The 24,560-nt window shown below is 40.8% G+C and overlaps 1 long non-coding RNA gene across 1 annotated transcript; it reads right to left on the reverse strand.

Annotated features, from left to right (window-relative positions):
• Positions 1-6,823: 6,823 nt before the first annotated feature.
• On the reverse strand, positions 6,824-14,531 carry LOC125744930 (uncharacterized). The gene is made up of 3 exons (XR_007398524.1): positions 14,414-14,531; positions 7,490-7,588; positions 6,824-7,326 (listed from the first exon to the last, which is right to left on the reverse strand). It is a non-coding gene; the product is annotated as an uncharacterized LOC125744930 (long non-coding RNA).
• Positions 14,532-24,560: the final 10,029 nt, after the last annotated feature.

A 24,560-nucleotide genomic window follows, 5' to 3' on the forward strand; every position in this document is an offset into this window, starting at 1 on the left:
TAAAAAGAGCCCTACCTTGAATATTTTTCACTAGCTGCCACTGACTTTGACTTAAAGGATACTCTAAAATATTCATACCCGTTAGGTTTTCTTCAAAGTGGCCCATTAGCAGCTAAAAAACACAAAGTGTCAGCTCAGTATCTTTGGAGAGGACATCCTTGGCATCTTTGTCTGTTGAATTTATCATAAAGTCAGTAATGTGCTGGGCAAGGAGACACACGATTATTCGGCCTCACCTTGCCATCTTTATTCATCCATTTTTAATGTCTCTCACATTACTTAGGTTGCACATGCATAAGTGCGTAATATGAATAATCAGCGTTAACATTTTGGACTTTGTAGGACACTGGTCCAGTCTGTTGTGTCGCTACTGTACTACTAGAATCCGTCATGGTCCACTTCCTGTCGTGTTACAAAGATACAGCAAATAATTTGCCACAACAGATGTATTAGTGGCATGGTGATCGTGGTGCCCTTTGGTAGATATTGTTTCCATCGTATACCCTCCCCTGAACTAGGTTTAAGCAAATCCAGCCTGGAACAACTCTACTGGTACCCATTCTGTTGTGCAGTTTGAAGTAGTGTGACACTGTAGTAGTAACAAAGAATTCATGTCCTCGATACCCCAACCAGTATAGATCAATTTTTTTATACCTGCTTTAAAACTCAGCACGTATCTTTCTGGCAGCTCACTGGTCATGGGATGGTCTGGTACGCTGGTAGTGTTAGTAAAGTTCTAAAATTCCACTGATGTGAAAGCTGTGTCATTATCTGTGACAATCAGTTCAGGTAACCCTTAAAAACCTTGTACTGATATCTTGTGGGGTTAACTGTTGCATGCGAAAGACCTCCAACCACTTGGAATAAGCATCAACCATCACCATAAAACACGCAATTCGGAAATGTCAATATGGATTCTCTTCCAACACTCTCCCAGAAATTCCCAAGAATGCAACGGTACTTGGGGTGGTGCTTTCTGTTCAGCTTAGCCCAGTGTCTGCTCGATATCTTGACAAGGAGCCAAAACAAACCGGAAAACAGACTAAACTTAAGACCATTAACTAAATACACAAAAGAACTAAGAGTTAATGGGAATCAGGCTAGACAACAGGTGAAGAAATAGCAGGCACTGTAATAATATGCAGAGACAATACACAGCAACATAACATAGAAGCTTAGCACAATGACTGACTGGAGAAATGAACAAAGCCAGGCACTTAAATACACTAATGAGGACTAACAAAGGGCAGGGGGGAATCATCAAAACAACCAATCAACAAGACCTTGGAACAAGAAGACATAGGTGAACTAATGCTGCGTTCCATTTGAACTCGTAACTCATAAATTCAGAGTTCCTAGTCGGAAACTTCAACTGGAATGGTTCTGGAAGTCAGGGGAGTTCAGGGGAGGAATTGTCACAACGCCGAGTTCAGAATTCAAGATGGCTGCCCCCATTATAAAAAGAAGTTAAAGCTGCAGTTTTATACTGTTTATTGGCACTTATGTCTTATTTGTGACTCATTAAATCGGTCGTACACACAGTATTGTCCAACAGCTATTTGTGAGTGTGTTGCTATGGTGTTTTATGCTAAAATACTGTGTAATGTGTTGTTATCCATTGTTATTGCAAGCAATGGCTAACAATTACCTGGACTAGAACTGGCGCCCATTTCAGTAAGCAGGATTTTTTACTTAAGCAGACAACTTGTCGGATTTAAGGCAGTCTGGGCTAAATGTAAGTAAACAAGTAAACAAAGATAAAGGACATTTGAACTCAGGTAAATTGAATCCAACAAGTTACCCGGGTAAGCAAGAACTCCTGTTTTTGGAAATGGGTCCCTGGTACTGCTAAATTTCTTTCTGACTTCTTGTACTGGAACACTGTTAACTTGTGTGTGATATCATTCAAAGTTCTGAGTTACAACCTCCAAGGTAAAAGGAATGCAGCATTACTTACAATTAACAAGACCAGGAACCATTCATTAAAAAAAAGCCTTTTTGATATGATCCACCTTGCTGCATCTCTGAAATGACACTTCTTTCGACTATGGTTCAGTCTCCCACATCTGTGGCATTTCTTTCCATACTTTTGTGGCTTTTCCCTAAACTTTATGTACAGTCACAGCTGTTCTGTAGCTATTCAATCTGCAGACAGTTGGCCCACTGTGCACCTCAACATGCGTCATTTCCGCTCTGTGATTTTACAGGACATACCTACCTGTTCGTCGCTGAGTTGCTGTTCCCAATTGCCCGATTCCACTTTGTTATAATACCACTAGCAGTTGACCGTGGAGTATTTAGTAGCAAGGAAGATTCACGAATGGACTTACTGTATTGCACAGGTGGCATCCTGTCACGGTACCACGTGTGAATTCACTGAGCTCCTGAAAGTGACCCTCTTTCGCAAATGTTTGTTGAAGCTGCATGCCCAGGTGCTTGATTTTATACGCCTGTGGCTATGGAAGTGATTCGAACCCCTGAATTCAATGATTTGGAGGGGTGTCCCAATACTTTCAATATAATGTATCGATATAATAAAACCAATATAATGTATGGTACATGGAAGCCCATTTCCCATAAGTCATTATAATGAGAAACTTTTTCAAAATAATGACTTAATGCATTTCTAATGAGCCACACCTGTTGCCTGTTTTGTCTTACCTCTCGTTTCAGCCCTCGTGTGGATCACTCCAGCTGCCTCTCGTTTGTACCCTCATCATTGGTGTTATAAAGTGGCTCCCAGTCATGTGTTCCCCAGTAGTCACTGATGTTGCTCTCTGTGTGTGCCCCCTAGAGTGTGTACTCTGCTTCTGCCTTGTCAAATCCACATCTTCCTGTTTTGACCCCTTGTGGACTTTTGAGTTTGCCTTGCTTCTGTTTTGTTTTCCCCAAAGGCCTTTTCGTTCCCTCCTAGGCTTGTCCTCACCCCCTTCCTAACCTGGGTGTGACAGAATGACTGGGCATGGCAATGTAAGAGGAGAGCCCTTCGCTCTCTAAATATGACAAAAGTATTAGCCTGGGTATATCTGTGTTGACGTGGTATAAAAATGCATGTCTATGAACACAATTATTTTTTTTTATGCTGCTAAATACGGGTGTTTTTTTGTTATCTAGAGGGTAAAAATGCCATGTGGAGATGTATTCTGTCTCCCAATTTATACCCCAACGGTGCTCGGGAACTGTTTGGTCGGAACAACAGGTTTTCACGCTTGTGTTCTGTGGAACTCTCTTTATCGGAGTATCTCTACATTCCGATTGTCATATTTCATTAGCATAAAGTTAAACAGGCTCCCACATTGTGACGTTACGCGCCGCACCGCGCCGCGCCGCTCCACTGCCTGTCAATGCGCCCTCCCATAGAGAATGAACGACTACCGGTCGCTCTGACGCTCTCGCCGCTCTCGGTTTGAATGTACCTTAATGCTCTAGCGGATGTCAGCGTGTCTTCGGCTAGTAATTGCCGTTGGTAAGGTTCACTCCGTATGCCACACATAAAACGGTTGTACAAAGTGTGATCCACAGTATCCCTGATTCACAGTTAACTGCACACAGCTTCAGTTCCGTGGCAAACTAATTAACAGTTTGATTAGGCATCCAGCGATGAAATCTAAAACGCTCAGCAATCATTAAGCGTTTAGGCGGAAAATGCCCTTTTATAAAATAGCAATAATCTGTCGCGGGACCCATAATACTATGCAGAGTGGCCACGTACTTGTCTACAGCATTGTCTTTAACCTAATAAAACAACTCTATGTGCTCCACATACTACGATTCGGCTTAGTGTTTAAACTCATCTAATTTCTAGATCCATCAATTTCTGGAAACGTCTGCCAAACACTTACTGCAGTTAAGTCAAACTGAATTTATCTTCATTACTAGCTGTGATGTACTGGGCAGGGGGACACACGTACAGTTATTCGGAGACATGGTTTCAAAATGCTATCTTTATTCCCAAACAACTCTTGCCATCTTTTAATGTCTCTCACATTGCTTAGGTTGCGCGTGCATTGATACATCTGCTACAGCAACGCAATTGGAACATATCACCTGCAACACTAACAAAACTATTAGTATAAGCTCAATATATCACGACGCACAATGGTTTTCCCACATTTCTCCGTGGCAAATTCCAACAAACAGATCCACAAAATTAATCAGCCAAAAATGCTTAAAAAAAGTTCCTTTTGCCACTTGTAAATCAGTACAAAGAAAAAAAGTGTTATAACTTGTTTAAAATGGTCTGTTAATAATTTACGAAGTGTTACAAACTAATTATAATAACCAGATTATAAACCTTTCATAAACCCTTTATATGGGTAGCCTTATTGTAAAGTGGCACCAAAAAGCTGAGCCCAATAGCCCTGTGTGATAATAAGTGTTAAAATGAGCCAATGCACAAGTGGCACCCAGATTAATTAGAAGCATTAGCTAAAATTGAAGCAATGAACAAATATTCAAGCAACAATCATTTGAATAGAAAAGTATAGTCTGCACTCTGCAAACTATGAAAGATAAATACTTGGACTTTGCTGCTCGTCCTATGTACTTCAGAGCTTCACCTCTACTGAAAACTGATTTACGGATGACTCCCTATTAAGAGCCAATCTTGACTTGGGAGCTGAAAACTTATTTATACGCAATTTCTTCCATAACATATGCAGCTAAACTGCAATATTGTAATTGCATAATTGGAACACTAGGTGGTGTTACATTCCACTTTGTTTGCAAAGGAATTGGATTGAGTAAATGTAAGGTTAAATATAGCACCCTCTGTTGTGAACATTTAGTGTGTTGGGCATGAAATTAAAGATTTAAGAAAAGAAGAAAAGCTTGATCTTAAAAAGCTTTTGTAAATATAATGTAAAATTTTTGCTTTGTTGTTTTGGCTGCTCTGTCCCAACTCTTCCAATTAACCGTTTTTTTTTATTGCACCATTTAACATAACACAAAGTTTTACAATAAAGCATTTGTTATAACCCATATCAAAATACTTTATGTTTTCTACATGAGGAAGAGTAATCTTCTCAGAATCTGATGGTATCTATATTACTATCAGAGGACTCATTGAATCCTCCCCATACTTTTAGTTTTGATTACTAATACATTAATGTTATGCCTATCCCATGCATTAAAATCTCATGTAGTATCTATGTAGTTTGTATGTCGGTTTCATGCAGAATGTATGCAATTAATATACTGTTTGCACTGGGCCTGTGTTCAGGTTTTGTGCAAGTTGCAAGGGGACTGTATGGAGACCTTCTGAATGTATTTGGATTGTTCCACCTATTACACATATTATGCATGCTTGATTTATCTAAAGCATTGTTCAGTCTCTGGTACATAATGCATCTTTTTTCAGCAATTTTTTGTTATTGAACGACTGTGTTCATGTTATGAATGACTGTGTGTTTAAGTAATGCCCATGCTGAAGTTCGATACTTGCATGGTAAACAACTGGAGATTCTTTAAATGAAGCTTATTCTGCCACTTGCACTTTTTCTTTTCTCAAATCCTGTCTTGTTCTTCATATTCACAGTTCAGAGAGAAGCTTGGGGTCCAAGTGCAGGCCAGCTATTTTCCCATAGGACCAGCTGGCAGGTAACTATTCTATTCAAACCAGCAACCTTCCAATAAAAGGCACACAGACCTAACCAGCTGAGCAACACACCACCCCAAAACCTGATATAGCTGCTAATTTTTAATCCATTAAGACCATCAGTGTCAGTGTTTTGTGGAAACCAACAGCACTTGTTATTCAGCATGTGTCCGCTGCATTTAATCCATACGTGACATAGCAGGGGGCAGCTAGTTCAGCACCCAAGGGGCAGTGCTTGGGGACGGTACTTTGCTGGTCGGATTTGAACCAGCAATCATTTGATTACACATGTGCTTCCCTAACCATTAGGCCACCACTGCCCCCAAAAAAGTTTTTGTGTTAGACCTTAACAATCAGCAGCAACAACATACTAGTTTGTGCCATGCTGAAATATTCATATTATTATCTTATTTTTGAAGAAACTTTTTGCATGTAACTACTGCTTCACTGTTACCATCATGGGGGCGGCATGGTGGTGCAGTGGTTAGCATTGTTGCCTCACACCTCTGGGACCCGGGTTCAAATCTCCGCCTGGGTCACATGTGTGTGGAGTTTGCATGTTCTCCCCATGTCGTCGTGGGGTTTCCTCCGGGTACTCCGGTTTCCCCCCACAGTCCAAAAACATGCTGAGGCTAATTGGAGTTACTAAATTGCCCGCATGTGTGGGTGAATGGTGTGTGAGTGTGCCCTGTGATGGGCTGGCCCTCCATCCTGGGTTGTTCCCTGCCTCGTGCCCATTGCTTCCAGGATAGGCTCCGGACCCCCCGCGACCCAGTAGGATAAGCGGTTAAGAAAATGGATGGATGGATGGATGTTACCGTCATGGTTTTCATACATAGTAATGGGTTTTTTTATCATGCATAAATTCTGTACTATATTCTCAATCTGTACATATTTGTATTTTGTAAATTCCTGATAAAATTTGATTAACATCTAGAAAGATATACAGGATTATAACAGACTTTAATGCAATACAAAGATAAAGCTCTGTTACCAAAAGAGCATCCTTTCAGTTATTTATAAAAACAAATATCAAATAAAATTTGAGGAGTAAAATCACAGGATAAATATATCAGTTTTTTTGTCTGGTAAAGGTAAGTCAAAAGGTAAAGTCAGGCATTACCTCTGCACTACAAACCATTGAACTTCATAGATCTGCTTCTGTAAGACTCTTGTAATAAATTGTTTTAAGTGTTCAATCCAGAATATTCTTTATTTTATAAACAGTATTTTGTATTGTGCTTCTATTCTCTCTTGTCCAGTTGTGAACCTTCAGGCATACACCATATGTATGCTTTGTACATGACAAATGGCACATAAGACTGATACTGCGTCACTCGATTCAAATGAAATGTTCGGTGGACCATGAGCTGCACCTTGCGGTCTTAAAGGAGCACACACATTCACCTTCATGGCTTCTAACTTAATATCTCTTAATCTTTGATCACTACCGTTTTCTCTGTATTGCTGTATCTACATGCCAAGTCTTCTTCAGCTTAAATGTACCATTTCTCTGTTGTATTTAATAGCTGTACTGAACTGTCACCTTATTTGAATTTTGCTTTAGTTATGTTAACTCTTTGTTGCTTGATTCTTGTTGTCCTTCAGAGAGCTTCACATTAAACACTCCTACACCCTTTCTCAGCGACTTCATGCCTAAGCACTGACTGTCTGAGTCACTGACTCATCAAAACGGAGCATCTTTGGGCAGTGGGATAAAAATGAAAAACCTGTAGAAAGCGTGAACACAGACAAAAGAGAATTAGGTTAAAAAGCCAGAATCCTGAATTTTCATTCGTGAGAGTACAATGCTGTATAATGATGTACAATGTACTCATTATTGTTATATTTAATGTTGTATTATTGTTGTATTTAATGTTGGTAATGTCTTACTCTGTGTAATAGGTACTCCAATTCATCCAGGCTAGTCCACATCTTCAAGCCTACCATTTCCCAGAAGTCTTTGCCAGTCCTCCATCTTGTTACAGCAGCCTATAAAGCAAGAAGAGGCAGAAGACCCAGGTCCCTCTTTGCTCACTTGGCGCCATTTTGAATCCATTAGACTACGACTTCGGTTCTATCCCTTTGTTTTGTTTGCTAGGTTTTGTATTGGAGCTCTGGTATTTACTCACCTCTGTTTATTGGTGTTTTAGTTAACCAACTGTGTAAAATATACAATTCCTATTATATGAAATTACAAAATACAGGATTTGCACACACAATAACATCAGAACACACAGTACAAATGCAGTGTACAGTGCAAGTATCAGCCATGGCAGAAAACTGAACTGGATAGTAATTAATCATATCATACATTAGATACAATTCTGATATACTAGTAAAAAGTTAAGAATAAATAAAATGTGTAAAGCCTAACCTCTACATAGGGTTGCCAAGTCTTGTCGAGTTTGTCAGTGGAACCTTGTAAAGTGAACTTTCTCTGGTTTGAGGTGCTGCTCAACGTCTGACGTCTTTGGTCAGCGAAATGTAAGACTACAAAAAGTCTATTCAGATGGTTCACACAGATTTACTGATGTGGGGTGGCAACAGGGGTGGCTGCGTGTTTTTCTAGGGAACACATGGCAGAAGGATCTCTAGGTGGCTTTCTGGCCGTAGAATGTGAGATGGGATGTAGGTCTTGAAGAGCAACTCAGTGGAGATGGGCGCTGTTCCATTGAAAGCTGTGAAATCCAGCACCCAGGAACTTGTTAATTAAAATTAAAATTGAAAAGCATTTCCTTTCAGCATGTTGTGATTTAATATATCATTGTAATGTGTACAAGACTGATTCATGAAGGACCAGACACAGTTACTTTTGCTTTGAAATTAGTTGGGAGAGAGACTCCAGGGGACGATTTAAAAAGGTAGGCAAGGTCCGAGGGCTGAAAGGCGCAGTGTAAACAATCCTTAAGAAACGGGAGTTTAATGTCCCATTAAAAAAAAAAGTCACCATATAAGCCACAGATGAATCACTAATTAAACTGGGACACGAATCTTTATCCTCACACTTATCTAACTGCCAGTATGAAATTGGTAACCATGAAGTTTGTTTTAGACCTGACTGAATTTGTATTGACCAAAAGCTGTTTGCTTTCAGATAAAGAATACTTTCTACAGACTCATGAGAAAACAACCCCCAACAAGGGAGGCTGTATGAATAAATACAGCTCTGGACAAGATTAAGAGACCACAGCAAAATTTCTCAAATTATGGGTAAGGTATTCACATTTTTTTGCAAACTCCAGCCTGGCTCTTCCCAGCTTCTCATTGATGAAGGGCTTTTTGCTTTTTGCGTCTTCAGTCCTGCTTCTAAAAGCCTGTCATGAATTGTCCTATCAGTGCACTTCACACCACTTCATGTTTCCCATTCATTTTGAAGGTTACTTGAGGTCATCCTCTGATTTATAAAGCACTGTCACATTACGGTCATCCCTGGCATTAGAAAGTTGCTTCTGCCATCTACCTGGCTGGTTTTTGGTTATCGCCAGTGTCTCCTGTTTCATCTTATTCTTGTGTATTGCTGTCTTAAAAACTTTGAGCCTGGAAACAGCCTGCCTTGCAGTGTAGTCTTCTGCCAGCAGAACCAGGATTAAACCATGATGTAAAACTTAATTATTTTCTTAATTTTTTTCCAGAGCTCTATATGAAACATACTCACTATTTGTGTTTTTAGAAATGATGAAACCTTCTAAAAGTGAAACTTTGATGCTTATATAGCGTTCACCTATAATTGTTCAGTTGATGTTTTTTATTAAACAAATTGCAACTTTTACCATCTATGAAGATACACACACCCACAGCATTCAGTGCAGAGCTACCTATGAAATCATGATAGATTTACAAGGCACAGTGTCTCTGACTGACTGGACTGCTATGAGTGGCTGGCAGGGCCAGCAGAGGGTGAAACAGAAGGTGAGAGACTCTATGGATTTGATCCTACCTGATCCATTCTGTTAATCACTCCTACTTTACACTTAAATTCGGAAAGATCAATAATAAAATCTGGCAATGTGAATTTACATGTGACACGATTGAGTCAGCTAGCTGAGCTATCTTTCCCACAATGGCATAGTTTTACATTCAACCACGTAACAAAAAGTCCTGCTCCCTTGTGAAAGGTACCAAAGCAACACCTCACATCAGAATAGGTAGACACGCTATAGAAGGAATGTCCCAAAGCACCCAGAATGGTTTAATGATTTATGGAGGTCTTAGAAGGTGCTGTTAGACTTTGGGGCAAAACACAAGCCACATTGTACCATGTCATCAACTCCCAGGACCTACAGTGGGGTCATCACAGAAGTGACATCAGTGACATCAGTGATCTATTTCTGCCCTTCTCCCCCTGCATGGGGATGAGCAGAAAGGCCTGTCTGCCTCATAACCCTGTTAATGTCTGCCTTTTCGGGTCAGATAGGGTGCAGGGATTCTCATTACCTGGGTTCTTCATTTTTTTCCCAGTACAGTTTAAACAGTCTTGTCAACATCCTCAGACTTACCCTGAAACTGATTTCAAAGGGATATCATGTATGAAAAAAGTATGGGGTGGTTGTTGTGAGAAACAATGGCCAACTGGAATGTTATAAACATGGGTCAGTACAGCAGAGAGCCTGAGGTGAGCCTGAAAGAATCCCTCTTTCTTACTTGAAGGTTGGCATTGACCTATAAACACAGCAGGAGAATCTGCCAGGTAGATATCTGGCTTTAAACAAAGGGCATCTTTTGAGGAACACATTGATAAATAAAATCAATAGTGCATGATTTCTGGGACATCTCCTCTATATGTCCAGAATGATAATTCAATGACATCCAGTTGTTCACTTGTACAAAGCATCTGAATAACTCTCACCTGCATGAGATTCCTGCATGACAACATAAAACATATAAATGTGCTTGTTTATCACTAGATTTACCAAGTTTTTATTCTCTGCTGAGAGTCCCAAGGTGTTTGTCACCCCTGCTGTGATTTTCGCAGGTCTTCAGCCCCATCCTCCTCCTGCTTTTGTTGTGCAAACACACCCATTACCTGTGAGGCCTGGCGCATTTGCATTTTTTACTCAGAGTAGCTCAAATCCAAGGCAGGCTAAACCTTTGTGTGTGACATGGAAACCTTCACAAAAGTCTGCCATATCTATACCAAATATCCCACACGCTGACTGACCTGCAAATATGAAAGACGCACATTCACAAAATATATGGAAACACAAGTCTGTGTTATTTATAAAACAAATTGAGTGAAAATAGAATGAAAAGTTGCTAATAGAATGAAATGAATAAAATGAAAACATGCTAACACTTCAGTCTCCAATGCATGTTTGTATATAAATGTCATAAGCTGAGTGAAGTCATGGTCCATGGTTTTTGACATGCTCATACACATACAGAATAAAATGTCATTTCATTTTCATTGGCCATCACTGAATTATAACACCAAAAGTGAATTTTGTTTTGGTGTGATCTCTCCAGCTTTGCATGTTTGGCTGTTCATGTAAAAATTGATGTATCCGTGCCTCAGTTCCAGGTTCATCTCTTCGTCATCTTTCTGCCTTTTGTCTCAGTGGTTACTGTCCCACACAGTCTGTCTATCTTTCAAAGTCTGTGTTTGCAGCGTTTGAAAACCCAGTGACCATCATCCCTGTATTTGGCAATGGAGTTCCTTGGCTAGAAGAATCGGAAACAATCTTCTTTTTCCTTTCCACCCTGTAGATGCTTTGTACAGAACGTAGGCATTCACCGCCACCAAGTCCAGCATGTTGTAAAACACAGCTACTGGCCACTTGCTTGTTGCTGCTCGTACTGAATACATGCGCGCCATTCTAAACACTGACGTGGAGAATTCCTCTCCCTGTGCAGTGCCCTTTGCCAATGGAGGAAGTTCACGGCAAACGTTATTCACCATGCCCAGTAAAGTGAAGCAGTCTGTGTGACAGTGACAGTGAGGTGAAGAAATTGTCCATTGTGACATTTCTCCCGTCATCCAGAAATGACTCCATCAGACTCATGACCACGTTCTCTGCCAGCCTTCACCAAGAACTGTGCTGAAAGTTTCACTCCAGGAGAACACATGAACATAGATGTACAGCTGTTCTCGACCAAGGTTCATTGTCCATGCAGTATATTTACATTTACATTTACAGGATTTGGCAGACGCCCTTAGCCAGAGCGACTTACATAAGTGCTTTGAGACTCTGCAATGAATTTCCGATGCTAGCTCAATAAGGACCCCAGCTACGAATACTATCTCTGAGAACGCCATTGAGTAGTGCAGAATTTTTATTTTATTTTATTTTTTTAAAACACACACCAGAAAAAGAGTCGAGTAAGAATATAGAAGTTCTACGTCAGGTATTTCTGAAAAAGAAAAGTTTTGAGTCGTCGCTTGAAGACATTCAAGGATTCAGCTGTTCGGACATCTAGGGGGAGTTCATTCCATCAATTAGGTGCCAGGACAGAGAAGAGCCGAGATGCGTGTCTTCCTTGTGCCTTGAGGGGAGGTGGGACCAGTCGAGCAGTGCTGGAGGATCGGAGAGATCGTGGTGCAGAGCGGGGTGTGATGAGGTCCTTTAGGTAGGATGGTGCCAGAGAATTTTTGGCTTTGTATGCGAGCATCAGTGTTTGCAGCTACAGGAAGCCAGTGGAGGGAGCGCAGCAAAGGAGTGGTGTGGGAGAACTTGGGAAGGATGAAAACAAGACGAGCAGCTGCATTCTGAATCAGTTGGAGGGGACGGATGGCGCTCAGTGGTAAACCCGCTAGAAGCGAGTTGCAGTAGTCAAGGCGTGAGATGACGAGGGACTGGACGAGTATCTGGGTAGCCTGGGTGGAAAGAAATGGACGTATCCTCCTGATGTTAAAGAGGAGAAACCGACAAGAGCGAGAAAGACTGGTGATATGTGAGGAAAATGACAACCGATCATCTATGGTAACTCCAAGGTTTCTAGCAGAAACCGAAGGACGGATCAGGGAGTTGTCAAAGGAGATCGCAAGGTCCTGGAGGGGGGATGAGTCAGCCGGGATGTAAAGCAACTCAGTTTTACTAGTTTTGAGTTTTAGCTGGTGAGTGGTCATCCAAGATGAGATGTCTGCCAAGCATGTAGAGATCTTAGTGGAGACATGAGTGTCTGAGGGAGGGAAGGAGAGGATGAGTTGAGTGTCATCGGCATAGCAGTGGTAGGAGAAGCCATGTGAGGATATAACTTCGCCAAGAGATTTAGTGTAGAGGGAGAATAGGAGAGGGCCAAGAACCGAGCCCTGAGGGACACCGGTGGAAAGACAACGTGGAGTAGATGTGGATCCATTCCATGTCACTTGGTATATCGCATCCAAGCCGGACAAATTTGGAATCAAGTTCTGGATGGCCACGGATTTGGAGACCAAATACGTCTGCAACGTGTCCCCTAACTTGGGAAAGGACCCCAGTCACCAGAAAAGGGAGAGGCTGGCAGAGAACATGGTCATGAGTCTGATGGAGCCATTTCTGGATGACGGGAGAAATGTCACAACGGACAATTTCTTCACCTCACTGGCACTGTCACACAGACTGCTTCAGCGCAAAACAACACTACTGAGCACAGGGAATAAAGTTTGGTATGAACTTCCTCCAATTTCAAAGGACACTGCACAGCAAGAGGAATTCTCCGTGTCAGTGCTTAGAAGTGGCAGTGTCTCCTTGACAATTTATGCACCTAAAAAAACAAGATTGTGTGTGTTCTGAGTTCCTTGGACCAAGATGTGGCGATCTGTGAAGGCAGAAAGAGGAAACCCAACACGATAACAGACTATAACCACATGAAGGTATGTGAATGTGTGTATAATTTTACATCAGTGCTACAATGTTTTCTGATATGTACTATACAGGCCTATATAGAAAGAAGGTAGAAAAAAAGCAAATACACTCATGACTCTCTCTCTCTCTGCTGTTATAGTGTGGTGTAAATGTGTTGGACCAAATGGCGCGCATGTATTCCGTAAGAGCAGCAACATGCAGGTGGCCAGTAGCTGTATTTTACAACATTCTGGACCTGGTGGTGGCAAATTCCTACGTTCTGTACAAGGCATGTACAGGGTGGGAAGGCAAAAGAAGATTATTTTTGAGTCATCTAGCCAAGGAACTCCATTGCCAATTTATGCCACAAAAGGCTATGGGGACAGAGGAAGGCTGCTGCTGTGCCAGGACTTGTATGGACAACTCAGTGTCAGGTACAGGAGAACTGCAACAGAAACCGCAGCAGGTTTACCAGTGCAAAGTGTTACAAATTCACTTGCGCCAAATGCAGGGATGATGGTCACTGGGTCTGCAAACACTGCAAAGTTTGAAACACTCAATTTTTTTTATAAATAAAACAGACTTGTGCTTCCATATATTTTGTGAATGTGTGTCTTTCATATTTGCAGGTCAGTCAGCATGTGGGATATTTGGTATAGATATGGCAGACTTTTGTGAAGGTTTCCATGTCACACACAGAGGTTTAGCCTGCCTTGGATTTTAGCTGCTCTGAGTAAAAAAATGCAAATGTGCCAGGCCTCACAGGTAATGGGTGTGTTTGCACAACAAAAGCAGGAGGACAATGGCCCAAGAAACTCTCAGCAGGGATGCTAGTAGGTGTTAGGCCCAGGGAATTTACGCAAATTTGCGTAGATTTGGCAGTTCTAGTGTTATATCTGTCCTGTTCCTCCAACTCAACTGACTCCACAGAATGTGGAATATAGGTCAGTGGCACGAAGCAGCTCGACAGAAACTCACCTCACATTCCAAACTGGCACATTCCACAGGCATTACGGACAAACACAAGGTCAAGGATTTGTTTTGTGTAACGTACCTGGTGTTGCCTTGGCTAGGAAGGGCTCCTTTAACAAGGTTATTACTCTTTATACTAAAAAATGTATATCTTAAGCATTTAAGAGTAAAACAGTAGGCAGCACTGTGCTCTCGCAGTGTGTTCTCGCAGTGTGCTCTCGCAGTGTGCTCTCAGCACTGTGTTTTCCACCCACATTCTGCAAATCATTTTGGTGAATTGGTGTTTATAATTGCTGTGTGTGTGCCCCATGACGGACCAACATCCTATCGGGGCTGTGCCTCTTGGATCATCTCCTAGCTTTCCCAACACTGGATAAGCATATATGCCTACAATTTATGTCATTTTATATGTCCTAATATCTATGTTATAAAAAGCTGGCAGAACATGACCTATTTGCCCCCAATTCCTGTGCTTCAGGTAGAAATAATAGGGAGATCAGAAAAGCAGAGACAAGCACTGGAATTTATACTCCGTGCCAGTAAACCCAGTAGGGGACTTAGGTGGTTCCTTAGGGTGCCATCCTCTTAGCTGGCAGCGATTTAGCAAACCAACTGCGTAGATCTTCTCCCAGTGGAAGATGGGGCCGTATAAAATGGTAGCTTAATGCGCCTGCTCTAGAAAGTCTTTATGGAAGGTCATTTTGGGAATGCTCTGACTTCATGTAGTGCAGTTCCCTCAGATTTCCCCAAGTGGTTATCTAAAGGATTCCCCAATCTGTCTGCATTCTGTATCATACAAGTAGTTGATTATTTTGCTGGCCTGAGTAGTCCAGTCCCAGGATAGGTTCAGTGGTCTGCCACCAACCTGGCAATGGTAATCTGTCCTTGGAATGACACGAGTTGTCTGTCCTTTAACTGGCCTACAGTAAATGGTGTATTTTTTGGATCTCCCTACCGCTCTGCCCTCAAACTGGCCCTAGATTTCTGTCCTCGGAATGGTGCTGGTGATATACCCATACACTAACCCTGTTGACCTATCTATCTTCATGCTCACTCCAGTGGCTTTACAGGAGGCGGAGGATTTTTTAGATCTTTAACCCATCACATGGATATTGCTTAACTGGGGCAGGCTACATTCTGACATGGTCAGTAGGGAAAATAGGTCCTGTGCTTTACAAGTTCTAAGTCATTAGAGTCATTGGCCTGGTTCCAACACTCCCATCCTCGCAAAAGGCACAGGGGGTTCAAATCCCATCCCGCTGGCGTCCAGAGCATGAATCACTGGATTATCAGGAAGGCTTGTCTTCCAAATAATTACCCGAGTCTATACACCTTGCTTGAATGCAAATATAGTAACCACTTCACGTTCACGAGGGTTAGAAAGTTCCTGCAAATGTGACAATTTGTGAATAATATTTGGGCACTAACCTCACCCCATAACAGTCTGCTAGCCTGAACGATAACATAAAAAGGCCATTTATTATTATAATTCCTAAACAAACAGCACTGTACTGTACACTTTGCAGGTCAGATTACTTTGTCATTTCCTATCAAGACCTTATTTATAAATATACACACTATCTAAATTATGCCTGTCTATGTGCAAAGTCACTGCTGTGTGCACTGGGAGCGCCACGTTTTGGACTCATTATTAGAAAAGTAACGGCACTGAAAATTTTAAAAGATGCTGTGAGAGACGTGAGATTCCACGAGAGCTAACTTGTCAGTGAGGCTGGTTGCTGAGGCAAAGATGTATCTAACCAAGCCCAGGCATTTAAAGTTAGAGATACACTGTAGTTTGCACTACACACTAACACTAAGAAATATATTACAAATATTTATATATTATATAATTTTATTTAATCCAAATCATTTTCAGTACTGTTTTTAGCTTACATATCGTATGTATGTTTTTTCAAACTTTCAGCAAGCTTAAAAAATATTCCGATTTAATTGTTTACTGCTCATGAATAACCGAAGACAGGAATCAAATGCGTGTACGTGAAGGGGCTGGCCGTGTTTGGTTTTTATTCCCGTCCACTTCCCTTTGTTCTGTCACTGCACAAACATTTTCAATAGATGGTTGAGCTGGTTCATTGAACAGAAGCCTTTTCTAGATTCCCATCCAGTGTAATAACCTGCAGTTACACTGACAAGATGCCAAAGCAAAGGGGTTTTCCCTGTTCTTCCCCAGGATCCTGTCAACACTTGATAGAGGCAAACAGGTCAGTGTTTGCTTGGCAGACAGACTGAAAAACAGGCTCCCTTACATGCATTAGTCCATACACTTGAGGAACAGACAGATTTGGTTTTCTTTTGCAAATATGTGGCCACGGCAACACTGCAGCTCGCAGTGCGAATGCTGCCCCATGTGAGCATATGATAGTTTCCGCCCAAACTCTCAGCAGCATGAGCATAAACTTTCTACATTTCCCATAGCGATTGTGAAGTACTCCTGGTTTACACCAAATACGGAAATTCTTTGGAAACCTTATTGCGATTTGACATTACATTGTTAAAAATATAGATTTTCATTCAACCGTTAATATCACACATTTTATTTTTTTTTATCAATTTGAGAGTTTCCTACAGCCCAAATGTTAAGTATTATTGGATGAAATAGCTACGTTGTAGCTACTTTTTCTCTGTAGCTTGCAGTGTAGCTGACTACTATATTAAAGCTGTAGCTTGGCTGTAGCTTAGCTACTTTTAATCATAAGTACCTTGTAGCTTGAAAAGATACCGTTTAACAGTAGCTTCCACCCCCCATACATCGCCAGATCCCTGATACCCTGATGCGGGCAGGAAATGCTGTGGCTGATCCCTCCCATCCTGGACATGGACAGTTCAAAAAAGGACCCTCTGGCAAGAGATTCAGGTCTATCAAGACCAGAACCACACTCCACAAAAACAGCTTCTTTCCTTCATCGATTAAACTCAACAACAATCCCCCAGACCCCCGCTGACACAGTCCCTGCCTCTGTCCCCCCCACTCACTCTGCACACATCTTTTTCATCTACTGGGCCTCATGTATTTTCATACTTTTATATTCCAGTAATTTTTGATAGTATACTGCACACCTTGCACTTCTCTGTACTATTATTCCATTATTCTATCATTTTATTTCTATCTTTCATAAATTTTGTTCTTTGTTTTTCTGTTATCTGTGAGTGTAAGCACAACAAGTTCCTAGTGCATGTAGTCGTACCTGGTTAATAAAGTGATTCTGATTCTTGAAAACAACACAAATGAATTTAGTGAATTTTGCAAATTCACTCTTTCTGCTGCAGAACATCCTGCCTGCTTTATTTTTTAAATGCCAGAAGGGAGATTGGACATCACAGAATTCCTGCCTTCAAAGGGTCCAGAATGATTCAGTGCGCATATCATATTGCCCAATCAATTGTGCAATGAGATGATAGCTACGAATTTTGTATGTTACTTAAAAATGGAACACCAGCAGTACATAACATTGTACCACGTTATTGACCTGACAGACCATTTAAAATACCGTGCCTATTAAAAAGACACAATTCATAGCATTAGTACTGAATTCCCCTTATTGGGAATCAGAATCATATGAGTGACTCATTCCTAAAGACTAAATTTCAGTGCATGACAACTACACGGAGAATTGGAAAACTGAAATAATTTACAGGTAGATATACCAAACACAACGCTACACATAAAACAGGTTATGATAATGATAAGATTTGCTGTTACTAAATGTCAGCGGTTGCATGAGTCATTTGGTTTGGTCAAATGAAACTTGAGGATCTTGTCCAGCAAGCTCTGCCTCTTTCTAGAGCTTAACTCTATTTGTTAAATGGAAGTCACTTGATCTCCAGGTGTGAGTCACACAATCTACTGGGAAAACATATTTAGATTGAAAACCTGATTACTTAAGGCAGTCTACTTCAGCATAACATATCTTTGCCTTCAAAGGTTTTCCTGAACATCAGACAGGATATCTCAGTTGTAGCAGTGATAATGCAAACTGAATGTCCATCAGTTGCAGTTCCCAGCATTTACATGGGAAGTATGAGAAGAGTCAGACAGCACACATGCTGTACGTTGCCACAATGTAGATTTAAGATTGGAATGTTGTTAAATGATCTTGTTCCATTTATTAACAATATTTCGATTATTACCTAAGACAATGTTTGTTTCCGCAAGGGCAGTTTCATTCAATAATTTTGTTTTAATCAGTTTACTAGAACTGTTGTTACTATCCATCCATCCATCCATTTTCCAAACTGCTTATCCTACTGGGTCACGGGGGGTCTGGAGCCTATCCCGGAAGCAATGGGCACAAGGCAGGGAACAACCCAGGATGGGGGGCTAGCCCATCGCAGGGCACACTCACACACCAGTCACTCACACATGCACTTCTATGGGCAATTTAGCAAGTCCAATTAGCCTCAGCATGTTTTTGGACTGTGAGGGGAAACCGGAGTACCCGGAGGAAACCCCACGAGGACATGGGGAGAACATGCAAACTCCACACACATGTGACCCAGGCAAAGACTCGAACCCGGGTCCAAGAGGTGTGAGGCAACAGTGCTAACCACTGCACCACCATGCCGCCCCAAAGAAACTCACTGATTTTTAAAAGCTGAAGAAACAGCAGCGAGCTCAAGGCTGGTATGAAAGAATGGCAGACAGAAGCCAGGAAAAGTCTGCCTTTGATATCATGGTATCAAGATTTACTTTAAGCTTCTTAACAAGCATAATTAAAAGTTATTTTACGTTACTGTGTTTATGCCAAAAAAGGCAAAACACTATTTATGAACAACATGTTATAAAACTTCATAGAGTCATGATGCATATTACTCTTTACCTGTCATCTATTTACTATTAAAGGTTTAACATGTCCCCATATTTAGAAGCTGGATTTATGGATTGTTATTCAACAGGAAGCCATTTAAATGAGCCAGACAGCAAAACCTCCAGTGTCTGCTTTGGCTGTGCAGTTTACTATGTCACTGGTTAAGCGGCTTTTTCCAGGGTATTTAGAAACATAACAGAGCGGCGTAGGGCTTCATTGAGTAACACTGTAGCTTCATGCTCTCAGGTATTTGGAGTCTGCAAATTCCCTTCCACATTCTTCTGGTGGGGTGAACTGGTTTCTCTAAAGTGCTGGAGCCTATGCTGGAGACTATGGGTGCAAGGTAGGGTGGGGAGCCAACCCATCGCAGGGCACACTCACACACCAGTTACACACACATGCACACCTATGGGCAATTTGGTCATTCCAGTTAGCCTCAGAATGTGTTTTGGGGGGGAGAGTGGAGTATTTAGAGGAAACAGACAGGGAATCTGCCAGGCAAATTGCATCGTCCAGTACCGATGGAGTGAGCCATGTCTCAGTGAGATGGACAATGTCGCGATATCTAGTGTCCTGTTGGTATTTTCTCCTCGTCTTGATATTGTTCAGCTTGTTTTCCCAAGATTGGCCATTGGTTAGGAGGCTGCTGGGAAGCAGTGGCTGGTGAACCCAAGCCCTAAGTCTTACACCAACACAAATATCATTTAAGCCTTTTTTTCTACACAGGCCACTCAGGTACATGTTGAATCTCTTTTCATCTCGAGACTACTGTAACTCACTCCTAGCACATCTGCCTTTGAGCGCCATTCGTCCTCTGCAGCTGACCCAGAATGCAGATGCCCAACTTGCTCTCAACCTTCCCAAGTTCTCCCATACTGTACCATTGTTACGTTCCCTCCACTGGCTTCCTGTAGCTCCCTGCATCAGATTCAAAACTCTGATGCTCGCCTACAAAACCAAAAATGTCTTTTATGGTGATATTATTCTTAGCCGAGTTCTACTGAACCCCGTATCAGAATATATTCAAGCACTTATGTACGTCGCACAGGCTAAAGGCCAAATTCCATAAATGTAAATGTAAGCATAATTTTCTTTAGCTACCTATGACTTTTGCACAGTACTGTATGTGAGATCATACCCAGTGACCAACTGGCATCCCATTCCAGTATGTGGTCTACATTATGCTTCCTGTGATAGGGTAAGTGGTTATGGGAAATGGATGGATCGATAAGCATAGAGCGCCTGCGGTTCAGACTGCTCACATTCTGGTACGATTCAAACGCATCCCCTGTGCTTTTGGCCTACAACCAGATCTCTAAAACTGCACTATAAGTTTTTTGACATCAGAGCATTCTGTACACAAATAAAGGAGAAAGGAAACCATATCAGTGCCAGATTGGTTTAACTTGTGCAGATGACCAACTTCTGCTTCCAGAGCTCTGTAAACACCACAGTAATTAAGGTTTAAGAGAAGCTGGCATCTGTGCTTAAGCAAGCATAAAGGCTGGGTTGATAGCAGCCTGTATGTCACCTTATCTGAGTGGCTACATATTCTGTGTTTATTTACCAAACAGAGATAAGCTCTTCTGCACTAAAAAGGGTCATTTTTTTACTTATTCAAAACTGACAGTGATATAAAGACCAAATGAAAGTATTGACTTACACAAGCAAAGTCATTGTGCGTTTATCTGAAATTTATTTTATGTTGAAGACAACCATTTCCCAAAATGTACTGCCAATTTTACTCTCTTCTTTTCCTAATGTTGGCTTTTTCAAAATTTTATTATATGTTTTCATTAACTTGTGGTCTGAAGCATCCTGACCATAAAATCTAAGAACACATAAACGCCATCTCAATCAGACATAACATTTGACCCGGCAGTATGGTATTAAGAGCTCTCATATTGAATTATTTTAACCTTTTTAACAATGTATTAAATAAAGCACAATATTGTCCACGTTATAGACAACAGACATATCGATGAATATCTGTATGAAAAGTTTTTAGATTTCGTATCACGTTATTTTCAGAGTCTTCTAAAACTTTTAAGATATTTTCCAATCAACTCTTATAATCGTCATAAGTAAAAAAAACATCTTAAAATGCATTATAACATGGATTATTATATTCTGTAAACCAACTGACAGCCTGGGCTGGGATGGTGATCTGTTTCTATGTCCCTATACACTACAATGTAGTGTATAAATATTTCTTTATATGAAATAAATTAATGTACAATTTAGGTACATATGCAAGAAAATGCAGTGCTTAGTCGCACAATGAAACTTCGACACAATGCTTCTTCCACAAACTTTCCAGTGATGTCTTTTTATTCATGTGCAACCTTGAAAGAATTCTAGAGTAAGACGTAGGCCTACGCTGACCCATAACTACAAAGGTACATTCTCTCACACTGTCACGTACAAAGAGTCAGTTGTTTACCTGACGTGCATTTTTTTCACAATCATAAGGGCGTCACAGCATGACTAGCAACTTTCTGTTCACTGTTTGGCATGTAAGCAACACAAATCCGCTAAATGCTCTTTCTGTATTAAATACATTATTTTTTCCAGTGACAAATTGTATATTCTTGTATAGTCTTTGTACTCTTTTCTGGGACAGTTCCATGAAATTTAAAACAGGTTAGTGGGACTTTGACATGCAAACGTTTTTGATGTAACACTGACATCAGTTTTAAACCATACAAACTGTACCTTGAATAAAATCGTTAATATATTAAAATGTACTGTAAATCTTTCATGTTAAGTTTCTACTCAGTCCCTACCCTGCTTATGAAGACTGTATGGATCCCTCTGCCTTTTCCCCATTGCTGAACTGAGGCTGCTGATCAACCACGTCATTACTACAGAAGTTGTGAACTGAGATGAACGGCAATACCGCCTGTAACACTTCTCACTGCGCTTTGGTTTCTCATTTGACTTCGGCTCACTGTTGGAAAACATAAAAAATCCATCTTCACCTCTCTGTGACCGTATTTATGTAAATTACCCACATGCCGACAGATCTTCCCTAATCGCACTTGTAAGCGTACCCCCATTTGGCCTTGTTTTACCACAGAAACAGATCGAGAATCGCCCCGGTCCTCTGAAACGGAGAGGCAAGGGGTACCCAAAAATATTTACACGCAGCTTCTCTAGCATTGCTTAAAGCCACAGACAACCTCTGCCAACAACCTTTACTCAACAGTCAAACTTATTGTTAAGAGTTTATTATACGTAACTGTATATTGTTTGAAGACTGCGACGCCAAAACAAAGAGCGACGCTTTGATTGTGCCGGTTGCTGTGTAAATTGTTTCTTATTTATAAGGGGACAGATATATGATAGCCCAAGTGTGTCAGTAACAAAAATGCTGCCTATATTAACATATATTTCTCAACTTTCATGTAACCTGAAAATACATCTTTGGCACTTCCGCCCAAAATGGACCCGAAAAATTTTACATAATTTTTTTTTAATCTATAACTGATATTCTCTCTGGAACTACCAGTACTAAATTTTTAAAAAGCTGTGCTTTTGTAACACAAGTCATCGTTTATTTATTTTCAATGTATTTGTGGGCAGAAATTTTAAGCCTACAGTTTTATATAATTAAGCGTAGTGGTAAACCCGGTTATGTGAATTGTCTGGTATTTATCCACTTGCAGTTACGTCAATTGGAAATTTCAATGTACCGAAACATTAAGTTGTACCCTAATGCCATAGCACTAGGATCTCAACTAGGATTTGAATCTGTTGTGAACCTAAAGTATATTCTTTTACAGTTGAATGCATGTGTGTGTGTGCTGGAGGTGCAACTGAGTTTGTGTGTGTTTGGAAGATAACAAGGGCAAAGGGGAGACACATGGAAACCTATTTTAATGAGTTTCGGTTTGGTAACCTGAGCTCTGCTTCTGTGAAGCTCCTCCCCCTTTCTCTACCCTTGCCCCTTTATATGTTTGCAACATGAGGTCATACCTCTTGCATTCTGCCACACCCACAATTTCCTGGATTTACTGGCAGCCAGATGAGAGTTTCCTGTAAAGTACGTGATCGCCTCGCATTCCAGTTGTCTGTAGATTGTACCTGTTTGACAGGTACTATACCTGTGTGCATGTGTGTGAGAGAGACAAATTCAGTTTACATGTGCTGTATACCAGGACCCTATTAGTTGTACAATTTCTGGAAAAAACAACAAATGCATGGTTATTGGAGAATTTCCCGACCTGTAAAATGCAACTGAAACTCTAAGCATGGCTATATGTGTGAAGACATGGGGCAGGTAAACATTTGACATCGCCCCCTGCTTGCTCACCTGAAAATGAGCTCCTCAAAGTGAAGGGTCCCAGTCCATTAGCAGGCATATTTGCTGTGGAAATGACACAATAGATAATAATATAATCACATGGCAGAAATGCCCCTATTGTGTGTGCTTTCTAAAATTCTGAACACATCCTACACATCCTTATACTGTATATGCAGGTGGCTATACAGTATTTGCCACCTATCTGGTAAGTCGAGTGCTGCGTCGGGCGCGATCTGTCAGTTAGATACGGGTGGTGCCAAAGTGATCATAGTCACACCATTGTGTGGAGCTGCCCAGCAAAGGTGAGCTGAGCTGAATAATTTTCTGATGACCTTCCATCCCTGTGTTTATGTTTTGATGTGGAATCATGTTTATACACTGCAAAAAGAAAACATGAAAATCTAAGCAAGTATAATTTTCTTATATTTATACAAAATTCTAATTTCATTAATAACTAACAACACATCTTATCAATAAGATTAATTTGCTTGCATTTAGGCATATTGTTTTATTTCAGGAAACCTTACCAAGTACATTTTTCTTACTGAACTGGCAGGTAATTTTGCTAGTTTTAGCCCACCCTGTCTCCAAACAGAAACAGTTTATCTTAAATTTGAACAGCCATTTTTTCCAACTACTCTGAAATCATTTGGAGCAGTGTTGCTTCACACTTCAAAGTTCTTTTAGGAATAAGCAGCACAGACCTACAACTGCAGCCATATTTCTACCAATCAAGGTGGAAAAAAATGTTGCATCGGTATTTTAGCACTACCTAGTCGGGATACATGAAAAAGAAGAACCTCTATTAAAGATGAAGGAATGAATAATCCATACAGTAAAATGCCACCTGACTCCAAACGCAACAGAAAACTCTGAGGAAAGATGGCTTCCTAAATAGTCCTTTGGAGGTATGAAGCTAATGAACCGCCACAGCCCCATAATAACAGCACTGAAAACTCTGCGGGTTTCATGGCTCATTTGCCGGCTTGTGATTTTCTCCGTCAAGAAGTTGGACTTCAAAATTCAGGATACAGACGAAGAGGCAATGGATGAAATGATGCATTGTAACTTAGTTACTGAGAAAAAAATTAATA

Source organism: Brienomyrus brachyistius, chromosome 6 (assembly GCF_023856365.1).
Source record: "Brienomyrus brachyistius isolate T26 chromosome 6, BBRACH_0.4, whole genome shotgun sequence".
Taxonomy (NCBI): Eukaryota; Metazoa; Chordata; class Actinopteri; order Osteoglossiformes; family Mormyridae; genus Brienomyrus; species Brienomyrus brachyistius.